Source organism: Mizuhopecten yessoensis, unplaced genomic scaffold, assembly GCF_002113885.1.
Source record: "Mizuhopecten yessoensis strain PY_sf001 unplaced genomic scaffold, ASM211388v2 scaffold10847, whole genome shotgun sequence".
NCBI classification, from domain to species: Eukaryota; Metazoa; Mollusca; class Bivalvia; order Pectinida; family Pectinidae; genus Mizuhopecten; species Mizuhopecten yessoensis.
The window spans coordinates 896,871-911,844 of record NW_018408751.1 but is presented as its reverse complement, the minus strand read 5'-3'; the positions used below and the strand labels follow the sequence as shown (position 1 = coordinate 911,844).

General features: G+C 31.8%; 1 protein-coding gene across 2 annotated transcripts in view; it reads right to left on the bottom strand.

Annotated features, from left to right (window-relative positions):
• The window catches only part of LOC110462926, a 154,221-nt gene that overhangs the window by 116,107 nt on the left and 23,140 nt on the right, over positions 1-14,974 (bottom strand). Inside the window, exon 1 of one of the 2 annotated variants that reach the window (XM_021517172.1) lies at positions 7,657-7,719. The exons of the other annotated variant lie outside the window; for it this stretch is intronic. The gene's annotated coding sequence lies outside the window, so the exon portion shown is untranslated. Of the gene's footprint in view, positions 1-7,656; positions 7,720-14,974 lie in introns of those variants that run through there. 2 annotated transcript variants of the gene reach the window in all.

Genomic DNA, 14,974 nt, shown 5'->3' with positions numbered 1-14,974 from the left:
GAGGTATCTATATATAGCATACACTTGTCTATAGAGGTATCCATATATAACATACACCTGTCTATATAGGTATCTATATATTACATACACCTGTCTATAGAAGTATCTATATATAACATACACCTGTCTATAGAGGTATCTATATATAACATACACCTGTTGATAGAGGTATCTATATATAACGTACACCTGTCTATAGAATTGTCTATATATAACATACACCTGTCTATAGAGGTATCTATATATAACATACACCTGTCTATAGATGTATCTATATATAACATACACCTGTCTATAGAAGTTTATTTATATAACAAACACCTGTCTATAGAGGTATCTATGTATAACATACACCTGTCTATAGACGTATCTATATATAACATACACCTGTCTATAGAGGTATATATATATAACATACACCTTTCTATAGAGGTACACTGTCTATAGAGGTATATATATATAACATACACCTTAACTATATATAACACGCACATGTCTATAGAGGTATTCATATATATCATACACCTGTCTATAGAGGTATCTATATATAACATACACCTGTCTATAGAGGTATATATATATAACATACACCTTTCTATAGAGGTACACTAATCTATATATAACATACATCTGTCTATAGAGGTATCTATATATAACACGCACATGTCTATAGAGGTATTCATATATATCATACACCTGTCTATAGAGGTATCTATATATAACATACACTGTCTATACAAGTATCTATGTATAACATACACCTGTCTATAGAGGTATCTATATATAACATAACCTTTCTATAGAGGTACACATATCTATTTATAACATACATCTGTCTATAGAGGTATCTATATATAACATAACCTTTCTAGTATCTATATATAACATACACCTGTCTATAGATGTATCTATATATAACATTCACCTGTCTAAACAAGTATCTATGTATAACATACACCTGTCTATAGAGGTATCTATATATACCATTACATACACCTGTCTATAGAGGTATCTATACATAACATACACCTGTCTATAGAGGTGTATATATAACATACAACTGTCTATAGAGGTATCTATATATAAAATACACCTGTCTATAGAGGTATCTATATATACCATTACATACACCTGTCTATAGAGGTATCTATATATAACATTACATACATCTGTCTATAGAGGTATCTATATATAAAATACATCTGTCTTTAGAGGTATCTGTATATAATAAACATCTGTCTATAGAGGTATATATATAACATACACCTGTCTATATATGTATCTATATATAACATACGTCTGTCTATAGAGGTATCTATATATAGCATACACCTGTCTATAGAGGTGTATATACACCTGTCCATAGAGGTATATATACATAACATACACCTGTCTATATAGGTAATTATATATAATATACACATTTCTATAGGTGTATATATATAACATCCACCTGTCTATATAGGTATCTATATATAACATACAACTGTCTATAGAGGTATCTATATATAACGTATAACATACTCCTGTCTATAATGGTACATATATCTATATATAGCAAACACCTGTCTATAGAGGTATATATATATATAACATACACCTGTCTATAGAAGTATCTATATATAACATAAACCTGTCTATAAAGGTATCTATATATATCATACATCTGTCTATAGAGGTATCTATATATAACATATGCCTGTCTATAGAGGTATCTATATATAACGTATAACATACACCTGTCTATAATGGTACATATATCTATATATAGCAAACACCTGTCTATAGAGGTATCTATATATAACATTAACCTGTCTATAGAGGTATCTATACATACATACACCTGTCTATACATGTATTTATATATAACATACACCTTTCTATAGAGGTACCCCTATCTATATATAACATTACATACATTTATCTATAGAGGTATCTATGCATACATACACCTTTCTATAGGGGTACACCTGTCTATATATAACATACCCCTGTCTATAGATGTATCTATACATACATACTCCTGTCTATAATGGTACATATATCTATATATAGCAAACTCCTGTCTATAGAGGTATATATATAACATACACCTATCTATAGATGTATCTATATACAACATGTCTATAGAGGTATCTATGTATAACATTAACCTGTCTATAGCGGTATCTATACATACATACTCCTGTCTATAATGGTACATATATCTATATATAGCAAACTCCTGTCTATAGAGGTATTCATATATATCATACCCCTGTCTATAGATGTATCTATATATAACATACCCCTGTCTATACAAGTATCCATATATAACATATGCCTGTCTATATAGGTATCTATATATAACTTATAACATACACCTGTCAATAGAGGTATCTATATAAAACATACACCTGTCTATAATGGTACATATATCTATATATAGCAAACACCTGTCTATAGCCTGTCTATAGAGGTATCCATATATAACATATGCCTGTCTATATAGGTATCTATATATAACGTATAACATACACCTGTCCATACATGTATTTATATATAACATACGCCTTTCTATAGAGGTACCCCTATCTATATATAACATATATAACATACACCTATCTATAGAGGTATCTATAAATACATACACCTGTCTATACACCTGTCTATAGACGTATCTATATATAACATTACATACATCTGTCTATAGATGTATCTATATATAACGTATGCCTATCTATAGAGGTATCTATGTATAACATACACCTGTCTATTGAGGTATCTATATATAACTTATAACATACACCTGTCTAAAGAGGTATCTATACATACATACCCCTGTCTATAGATGTATCTATATATAACATTACATACATCTGTCTATATAGATGCTTCTATAGACATGTGTATGTTATATATAGATCCCTCTATAGACAGGCATATGTTATATAAAGATACCTCTATAGACAAATGTATGTTATATAGAGGTATCTATATATAACATTACATACATTTGTCTATAGAGGTATCTATATATAACATACATTTGTCTATAGAGGTATCTATATATAACATACACCTGTCTATTGAGGTATCTATATATAACATACATCTGTCTATAGAGATATCTATATATAACGTACACCTGTCTATTGAGGTATCTATATATGACATATAACATACATCTGTCTATAGAGGTATCTATATATAGCATACACCTGTCTATAGAGGTGTATATATAACATACAACTGTCTATAGTGGTATCTATATATAACATACATCTGTCTATATAGGTATCTATATATAACATACATCTGTCTATATAGGTATCTATATATAACATACACCTGTCTATAGATGTATCTATATATAACATACACATGTCTATACCAGTATCTATATATAACATACATCTGTCTATACAAGTATCTATATATAACAAAAGGTATCTATATATAACATACATCTGTCTATAGAGGTATCTATATATAACATACACCTGTCTATAGAGGTGTATATATAACATACAACTGTCTATAGTGGTATCTATATATAACATACACCTGTCTATATAGGTATCTATATATAACATACACCTGTCTATAGAGGTACATATATAACATACATCTGTCTATAGAGGTATTTATATATAACATACACCTGTCTATACAAGTATCTATATATAACATCCACCTGTCTATAGAGGGATCTATATATAACATACACCTCTCTATAGAGGTCTCTATATATAACATACATCTATCTACAGAGGTATCTATATATAACATACACCTCTCTATAGAGGTCTCTATATATAACATACATCTATCTACAGAGGTATCTATATATAACATACACCTCTCTATAGAGGTATCTATATATAACATTACATACATCTGTCTATAGAGGTATCTATATATATCATATACCGGTCTATAGAGGTATCTATATATAACAAACACCTGTCTATAGAGCTATCTATATATAGCATACACCTGTCTATAGAGGTATCTATACATAACATTACATACATCTGTCTATAGAGGTATCTATATATAACATCCACCTGTCTATAGAGGTGTATATATAACATACAACTGTCTATAGTGGTGTCTATATATAACATACACCTGTCTATAGATGTACATATATAACATACATCTGTCTATAGAGGCATCTATATATATCATACACCGGTCTATAGAGGTATCTATATTTAACATACACCTGTCTATAGAGGTATCAATATATAACATACATCTATCTATAGAGGGATCTATATATAACATACACCTCTCTATAGAGGTATCTATATATAACATTACATACATCTGTCTATAGAGGTATCTATATATAACATACCCCTGTCTATATAGGTATCTATATATAACATACGCCTGTCTATAGAGATATATATATATAACATACACCTGTCTATAGAAGTATCTATATATAACATACACCTGTCTACAGAGGTATCTATATATAACATACACCTCTCTATAGAGGTCTCTATATATAACATACATCTATCTACAGATGTATCTATATATAACATATACCTGTCTATAGAGGTGTATATATAACATACAACTGTCTATAGTGGTGTCTATATATAACATACACCTGTCTATATGGGTATCTATATATAACATACATCTGTCTATTACATCTGTCTATAGAGGTATCTATATATAACGTATGCCTATCTATAGAGGTATCTATATATAACATACCCCTGTCTATAGATGTATCTATATATAACATACCCCTGTCTATATAGGTATCTATATATAACATACACCTGTCTATATAGGTATCTATATATAACATACATCTATCTCCAGAGGTATCTATATATAACATACACCTCTCTATAGAGGTATCTATATATAACATATACCTGTCTATAGAGGTGTATATATAACATACAACTGTCTATAGTGGTATCTATATATAACATACATCTGTCTATAGAGGCATCTATATATATCATACACCGGTCTATAGAGGTATCTATATATAACATATACCTGTCTATAGAGATATATATATAACATACACCGGTCTATAGATGTATCTATATATAACATACACCTGACTATAGAAGTTTATTTATATAACAAACACCTGTCTATAGAGGTATCCATATATATAACATACATCTGACTATACAAGTATCTATATATAACATACATCTGTCTATCTAGGTATCTATATATAACATACACCTGTATATAGAGGTATCTATATATAACATACATCTGTCTATTGAGATATGTATATATAACATACACCGGTCTATAGATGTATCTATATATAACATACGTCTGTCTATAGAGATATCTATATATAACATACGCCTGTCTATAGAGATATATATATATAACATACACCGAGTATCTATATATAACATACATCTGTCTATATAGGTATCTATAGATAACATACACCTGTCTATAGAGGTACATATACAACATACATCTGTCTATAGAGGTATTTATATATAACATACCCCTGTCTATACAAGTATCTATATATAACAAACACCTGTCTATAGAGCTATCTATATATAGCATACACCTGTCTATAGAGGTATCTATATATAGCATACACCTGTCTATAGAGGTATCTATACATCTGTCTATAGAGGTATTTATATATAACATACCCCTGTCTATACAAGTATCTATATATAACAAACACCTGTCTATAGAGCTATCTATATATAGCATACACCTGTCTATAGAGGTATCTATATATGACATATAACACATACATCTGTCTATAAAGGTATCTATATATAACATACATCTATCTATAGATGTATCTATATATAACATACGTCTGTCTATAGAGGTATCTATATATAACGTATGCCTATCTATAGAGGTATCTATATATAACATACCCCTGTCTATACAAGTATCTATATATAACAAACACCTGTCTATAGAGGTATCTATATATAGCATACCCCTGTCTATAGAGGTATCTATATATAACGTATGCCTATCTATAGAGGTATCTATATATAACATACCCCTGTCTATATAGGTATCTATATATAACATACGCCTGTCTATAGAGGTACATATATAACATATATCTGTCTATAGAGGTATTTATATATAACATACCCCTGTCTATACAAGTATCTATATATAACACACACCTGTCTATAGAGGTATCTATATATGACATATAACATACATCTGTCTATAGAGGTATATATATTGTCTAAAGAGGTATCTATATATAACATAACATTCATCTGTCTATAGAGGTATATATATATAACATACACCTCTCTATAGAGGTCTCTATATATAACATACATCTATCTACAGATGTATCTATATATAACATATACCTGTCTATAGAGATATATATATAACATACACCGGTCTATAGATGTATCTATATATAACATACCCCTGTCTATAGATGTATCTATATATAACATACCCCTGTCTATATAGGTATCTATATATAACATACTCCTGTCTATAGATGTACATATATAACATACATCTGTCTATAGAGGTATATATATTGTCTAAAGAGGTATCTATATATAACATAACATTCATCTGTCTATAGAGGTATATATATATAACATACACCTCTCTATAGAGGTATCTATATATAACATAAACCTGTCTATAGATGTATCTATATATAACATACGTCTGTCTATAGAGGTATCTATATATAACGTATGCCTATCTATAGAGGTATCTATATATAACATAAACCTGTCTATAGAGGTATCTATATATAACATATACCTGTCTATAGAGATATATATATAACATACACCGGTCTATAGATGTATCTATATATAACATACATCTATCTCCAGAGGTATCTATATATAACATACACCTCTCTATAGAGGTATCTATATATAACATACACCTGTCTATAGAGGTATCTATATATAACATACACCTCTCTATAGAGGTATCTATATATAACATACATCTATCTACAGAGGTATCTATATATAACATACACCTGTCTATAGAGATATATATATATAACATACACCGGTCTATAGAGGTATCTATATATAACATACACCTGTCTATAGAGGTATCTATATATAACATACACCGGTCTATAGAGGTATCTATATATAACANTCTATAGAGGCTTTTTTAGTCATTCATTTTTGAATACACATGTACATAATTAACTTAAGGTCAAATATATTTCTTTTTCAACCTGCTTCAACATGTGGATTGACATCACATGTATATGAATCACATACTTAACAATATAATCATAGACGTATTAAACCACTAGTTCCTCTGTTATAAGTAACACGAAAAATCATCTGTTGAATATAATTGTGTAAAATTAGAAAACAGTTTTAGTCGTTCAGTTAGTGTACAGATATATCCTTTGTCAGACAGGAAAACGCCCTATTACATAATATGAAATATTTGCATACGAAAAAAGTTAGCGGAACGGCTAACGGTTGAGTATATAAATAGACCAGTCTCCCGCCAGATATCTTACTGAAAACGACCGTCCTACTTCACGTGCAGACGGCTTCCATTATAAATATTTGGCAGGATGTCATTGCTAGAGAATGTGTCAGCAGACTACATATGTTGGTTCTTTGTCCTTCTCGGTACACTGTTAAGCCTTTAGCTGTTTCTTACCTTGTCAAAACACAACAAAACTTTCCTCAACTTGCACCGGAAGCTGTAGCTGTCTGCAATTTTACACGCACTCAAATAACAGCTGCACATTTCGAGTTGTCACCCTTGATGCTCAAAAAATGTTCGCTCGCCAGCAATTTCCCACTGACCACGCGCTGTACTGGTCAAGCTTAGACCTCGCGTGACCGATGGACATTAATAAATATTGACCGGCCGGTCTTACACCCCCGCGAGATTTTCCTTGTAAACATGCATGCATATCGATCAGCACGATACGATGTTTTGTATCAGGTGCCTTGCTCACACTATAGACCAAATGGACGCCAATAAACAGTTTGACGGAACCAGTTAATTGAAGTTCGTCATTTATATGTGTCTCGGAATCTGTTTCAACGGCTAGATTCATGCTGGTTATATATTAAGAAAATATTTTATTACCTCCGGCGCTATTGGTGAATATTAAGGTTATTGTCCACAACTGTATTCCACTGTAAAACAATGCATTTTAAATAATTGTTCAAAATTTGAGAATTTGGAAACATAAATATAACGACTTCGGGGTTCGAGCCCCGGCCGCCTGCGTGGAAGGCCGGAGTGTTAACCACTCGACCAATCCGCCCATGTTTTTGGGGACCAAATATTTCGGTCAATTATCACTGTATCACTTCTATTGATTGAAGGAATGGAGTATCGACGGAGCTTTTAAGAGAAAATGTTATAGTCATTTTTAACTAACACCAAATCATGTCGATAGTCAGCTAACTGATTTTCTTCACATGTAATATCGGGGTAGAAAAAAGCGCAAAATTTCATCCCGCTTTCCTTTTACCGAAATGACTTATTTTTTTCATGACAGTTATGAACAGTGTCAAAATTGTATAGTGATGTGTCTGACAATCGCTTATCTTTTTAATACTCAGACGATAATGTGACATCAGCATGCAGAAAACTTCTTGACAGTACGAGTGTACGAGGGGAAGTAACTCCTACTTGATTATTTGATCATTAACTCATTGGTTTGGTTTGGTTTAGTACTGCTTAACGTCCTATCAACAGCTGTGGTCATTTAAGGAAGGCCTCCTCTGTGTGCAAGATGCATGCGTGTAAATTATATTCTCCCTCATTATATTCGTCCGAATATAAAACAATTAAATTCAAATGATAACACAAGACATAAATGGGATTATAGCTCGTTACTCATTCGTCTATTACAATCCACAACCAAAGACATCCTACCCTCACTGGCCAACATACATCTACAAAATTGCATTTGAATGTGTTTATCAAAAAAACATCCTTACACTATATATAAGATACTTAATATGTATAGATCTGGTGATGAGCAGCGAACTCGAAAGAGCGCACCTAGCGCGTGCTCCCTATATATATATATATACACTACACCACGTGACATCCACCCGACACGTCCTCGCCGAATACTTACGGAAACAACCGATGTTAATTTCATGTATGCGTGTGTGTTTTGGGAGGCTGTGATATGTTCATGTTTGTCTCCTTGTGATAGCGCGGAACTGATGCCGACTTTATAGTGCTACCTCACTGAAACATACTGCCGAAGATACCCAACGTTGACTACGAACTGCCTGCGCTGACTGTACTTGCATTGCTTATGACAGCGTGTATGGTACACAGTACAGTACATATTTAGAATACGATTTTTGTGATTTCGATGTTGTGACGTTGCATCGTTTTGAAGCATTATATCGTTGTATGAATACCTCGTTTGAAACATTTCACTGAAACCAACAAAGTCAGAACAGTCGCTTTCTAACATAAAGTTGTCAAAATGACATTGAAGACAGCTAAGACACAAACTTCCCAACACATTTATGATAAGAAATGACAGATTTGTAAGATTTTACTCCGTTGAGATGACTGAAGTATATTTTAACTTACCAGTGCAGAATAAGTATGCTATGTTGAGTGAACATTGTTTATCGCGAACATTTTAAATATACAATTCGGCATCCACACCCAGTTTTGTATAATAATGAATCATTACTTTGTTCTTTCGAATCTTTCGAAAAATTGTGTTCGAACTATTTTTCTTCTACAACTATCGTTATCATGAAAAGTATCACCTCGGAACTGAACTTACCCGCTCGGTCTTCCCTAATGCATGCTCAGTACTTTCTCATCGCTGTCATTATATTACTTGTCCATATAAATCAATATCTTTCGCAACGACTTCAAATCGATCAAATTGACCCATTTGTTATCAATAAATGGATTTCTAAAGTAGATATATCATCGCCTCATCTCAAACGTAATAACAATATATATATATAATTTTGGCACTTCTTTCTGATGGTATAACTTTTGGATCCAGGTAAATCTAAGGATTATAGTGTTTTAGTATTAGATTATAAAACTATTTCTAATCATGTAAATACGATGCACCGTTCGGTCCATTCCGGCGTTGCCGGAAAAGCCCGAACGAGTCTCTATTTGTCGTTACTGTGCAATTGACCGTCTCTAAAACTTCATTTTCTCACACCAAATCTTAATAAATACAACATACCCTCTTTGCATTTATACATATACGCATAATGTGTGTATTTGTGTACTTTGACAGTCGTATCGGTTTTAATTCTCTTGAAACTGACCATAATATCTAAAGCTGGCCAGTTTAAAGGGGGATAACTCCTAATTGTATTTCCTTCGATATGTTGTCGCCTGTACACCTAGCAGCATTCCAAAAAAATATCTTTAATCGTAGACTTTTAAAATTTATGAATCGATCAAGAGCGGCGCAGAGAGGATTTATCCCTGATATTTGGTCCATTCTAACCAAATATGAGCTAATAAGCTATATACAGAGCTACATTCACTGTGCAGAATTCCCGTCCAAGAACGAATGAAAACTCTTAGTAAAATGTGTTATCCGGACTCACGAAAACCTATTGTTAGCCACGAGAATGAACAATGGTAATGGTTTTATTCGATTCAACACGATCCATAGTACCTACAGTGAACCATATATAATGTTGGAAACACTAGACATCGTTATATATATTTGTAAAATGATTACTTGCGTGCCGATCGAACAGATTGATATTTGTAAACTTTGTAGGAAACCGTATTACGATACCATAAGGCATTTTATTACAGATTGTCATAGTGCATTTATCTTGAGAGATACTTTCATGACAAAAGTAGTAGAGTATTACGGTTTTCAGTCATATAAAGCTCTCTCAAACTTAACAGAAGTATGCCTACTTCAGGCAATATTTAGAGGAACAATTCCAGATCTTGAATTTGAGGAGTTACCTTGACTAAAGAATTTACGAGAGACTGTGCATATCTGCTTTGAAAAACAGCGCAGATCTATTTTTGTGCTGATGCAGTGTAGCATAAAGATTTTATGAACTATTAGACCTAGGGAATACACAACAGTCCTAATTTTCCCTCGCCGCCAAGCTATTCATGTGAATTTTGTAATATTTTCATTTAAATTTATATCTCGTGTACTCTCATGTTTGAGGAATAAAAAATGATGATGATGATGATTATACTGATAATGATGATTATGATGATGATGATGATGATGATGATGATGATGATGATGATGATGATTATCTAAATCTGGCCAGATTAAAGGGGAATAACTCCATCTTTCTTTAAACGGCATTACCAAGATTGATCATAGTTATGTAACATTCATTAACTTTTTAAAATACATTCAATTCAGGTTATTCAAAATGTTGTACAGCGTATAGGAGATTTACAAAGTATTAACATACATGCAAATGCATTAGATACAAGATAACAGAGGCTGAATAGTGTGTAACAATTTCGCTCCTTGTCATAATTCGTGAAATTAATGAACTTTTGAAATACGTTATACACGTTTTATTGTTATAGTTAATTAAAAACATATAACACAAGTTTATAACTACAAGTACTGTATAAGATTTTTATCAGAAGTTTAACTCCACATGGTATTGTCTCGGTCCTTGTAGTTGGATGTCATCAGAACTCAGTAAGTATAAGTCTCGTTCAACCAGACGCTTGATCACTTGTAATTCAAGAGACTCTCTGTTCGGCGTAGCATGCGCAGACAACAAGAGTCTGGTTGAACGAGACTAAGTAAGTACATAGCGACCAAACAAGTTCAGAGATTAACACTATTTTTATTTCATAATGTAAACTTTCAAATGGTAATTGAAAGGACAAAATTATTTCCCTTCAGTATCCGCAACTTCAAACATTAAATACTTTACATTTAGCCGTGTTGGCGTTTCATTCGATCCCTTCCGAATTAAAAATGAAATTATGGCTTCTTTTCTCGCGATATTTCCTCAAAAGTCGAAAGTCAAATATCAGAAGTCGAAATTCGAAAGTCAGAAATCGAAAGTCAAAAGTCAAAAGTCAAAAGTCGAAATTCGAAAGTCAGAAATCAAAAGGTCCCCTCAAGGCATCAGTAAATTTTCCTTTTTCGAATCTACAAATAAAATTGATTCCAAAGATTTGCCTTTGAAACAGAACAAATGTCGGTTGCACGCCCTCAAAGTCAATCGGGAACCGTCGGCTCTTTCCGTAAACAAGAAAATTATTTCTCATTTACAGACAGTGCCGACGGTCCCCGATTACCTAATAGATTCCCCGTCGTTAAGGTCGGTTACTGCTTTTTCAAATGTCTTTTTTTCCCCTGAAGTTGCAGGTCCAAATATCACAGGCATCTGATTATACAACCATCATTATGTTTAAAATCCAATTAAACAAAAACTCGAAGGTTCAATCAAGATTATATAAACTTTATTATATCTTAAAACACAGCTGTGTTGTCATCCATTGTTATTTGCGTATTATATCCAACAGAATTCATAGGCATAACCTGTAGCCGTCCAATAAGTTCCCTGTAGCTGTCAAATAAGTACACAAAAGAATCCACTTATTGGACAGCTACAGGTAACTTATTGGACGGCTACAGGTAACATATTGGACAGCTACAGGTAACTTATTGGACGGCTACAGGTAACTTATTGGACAGCTACATGTAACTTATTGGACGGCTACAGGTAACTTATTGTACAGCTAAAGGTAAGCTTTTGAATGAGCACATAATTATGCTAAACAATGGAAAAAATAGTAATAGTTCTAGTTATTACCTTGGGTCTTTTGACCAATCGGTTTCAAAAGTGAGATATATTTACAATATCTACAGACAATACAATACAATACAATACAATACATGCAATACATACAATACATACAATACAATACTGGCAATGTACAAAACAGTATGGAGAGTGTGACAAATTAAGTTAATTGATTTCTTCTTACATTTGCCGCTTTTATATATTTGGCCAAATTGACAAGTTTTTTTTGTGTTATTTACATTAAATAGATTTATCATTTTAAACATACTTGTTTTTTTTTACATAGTACTTTTTCAAAGATTTAACACGCAAATCCGAATAACATGGACATTTCAACATATAATGAAACTCATCTTCAATATCATTCAAATTACATACAGTACACACTCTAAGACTATGCTCAATATTTTGATATCTACATTTTTCTATATTTAGATTATAAGCTGTAAATCAAACTGGTTATAAAGATTTGTATAGATATATCCCTTTGAAGATGTTCTTACGTTTTCTTTGCATTCTTGTCTATAGGTATCAATAAGTCTTTCTCTAATAACATTATAACACTTATCATCATTTATTTCTGTTTCCCATATGTAACCAAGGCCAATTCTAAATAAATCAATTTTTATGTTTAAAACCCATTTATCCTTATTCTCTAACATATCTTTATAACATGCTTGCAAAATACAATTACTAGTCCTTTTTAACTTAATGCAATATTTAATAATTCTTAACTTTCTTACCAATGCCAATGGATACCTCCCAAGTTCTAAATACACCATAATATTACAAGTATTTTTTCTTACGCCAAGCAGTCGTTTACAAAACAAAGTATGATTTTTTTCAATATCTGGGGCTTTATGAAAGCCCCATATTTCAGAACCGTAGCTTAGAATGCTATTTACATACGTATCAAAAACTGATAATTGAGTTTCAATATTACAATAATTTTACCGACATACATTCATAACTGAAAACAAAGCCTTTCTTCCCCGATCTGTAATGTTTTGTTGTGTTTTTCTAAATGTTCCATTGTAATGTAGTAAGATTCCTAGGTAGTTAAATTCATTTACAATTTCTAGCTGACGACCATTGTATTTCCAACATTCATTTTTTTCAAAATACCCCCCATTTCGAAACACAACATTTTTTGTTTTATCCGTATTGACTGTTGGATCCCATTCTTTTGTGTACGATTCTAAAGAGTGTAACATATGTTGCAGACCCTCTAGCGTTTCGGAAAAAATCACCATATCGTCAGCGTACATCAGAAGGAACAAATTCAGTGTTTGAATTTCTATCGACTGACAGTTCGCAATCATTAACGTATAATGTAAACAATAATGGCGATAAAATTTCCCCTTGAAACAATCCTTTTTCACAATTGAAATAATTGGATAATGAACCATTATGCTTAACACAACATTTAACACTACTATACAATGACCTTATTAGCTTTAATAATCTCCGATCAATGCCTTCTTTTATCAATTTGAACCACAAGTTTTGTCTATTGACGAAATCAAAAGCCTTTGTATAATTATTTTTTTTACGTTTTAGAGTGCGGTTAATCAAAGACTGTAAAGCAAATATGGCGTCAATAGTAGACAAGCTTTTCTTAAAACCAAACTGAGCATCCGTTATTTTTTTTAATTATATTTTAGGTCAAATACCACAAGCCTATTATTAATGATTGACGTGAAAAGTTTGCCCAAACTGCTAACAAGAGTAATACCTCTTTAATTATTTACATCGTTGACATCTCCCTTCTTAAATATAAATAATAGAATAAATGTGAAAATAAATATTTATTAAATGTAACACAGAATTTAAATATCAACATTCTTAAAGTATATCCGGTATTTATATTCCCATAGTCAGATTTCCCATGCACTATATTTTTCCTTGAAAGAAGAGTTGAATTACGGAACACTCTTTTTACATGAAACATCCATATAGATGCACACATATCCAAACGCTTTACTGAGAGACACATTTCCAGCATTAGTTGAGTTGAGAGTTGAGGGCAGTTGAAATCTTGCATTTTCCCCACAATTTATGTGCACACAATTTCTTTCGTATCATCCCTTGAGATATTCGTGTATAATCCCAGACATATAGCTGTGATATATCATTAGTGATGAAAATATTTTGAAGGTGGTGTTGAAATTTTTCCTGCTATTTTCTGGCAATAT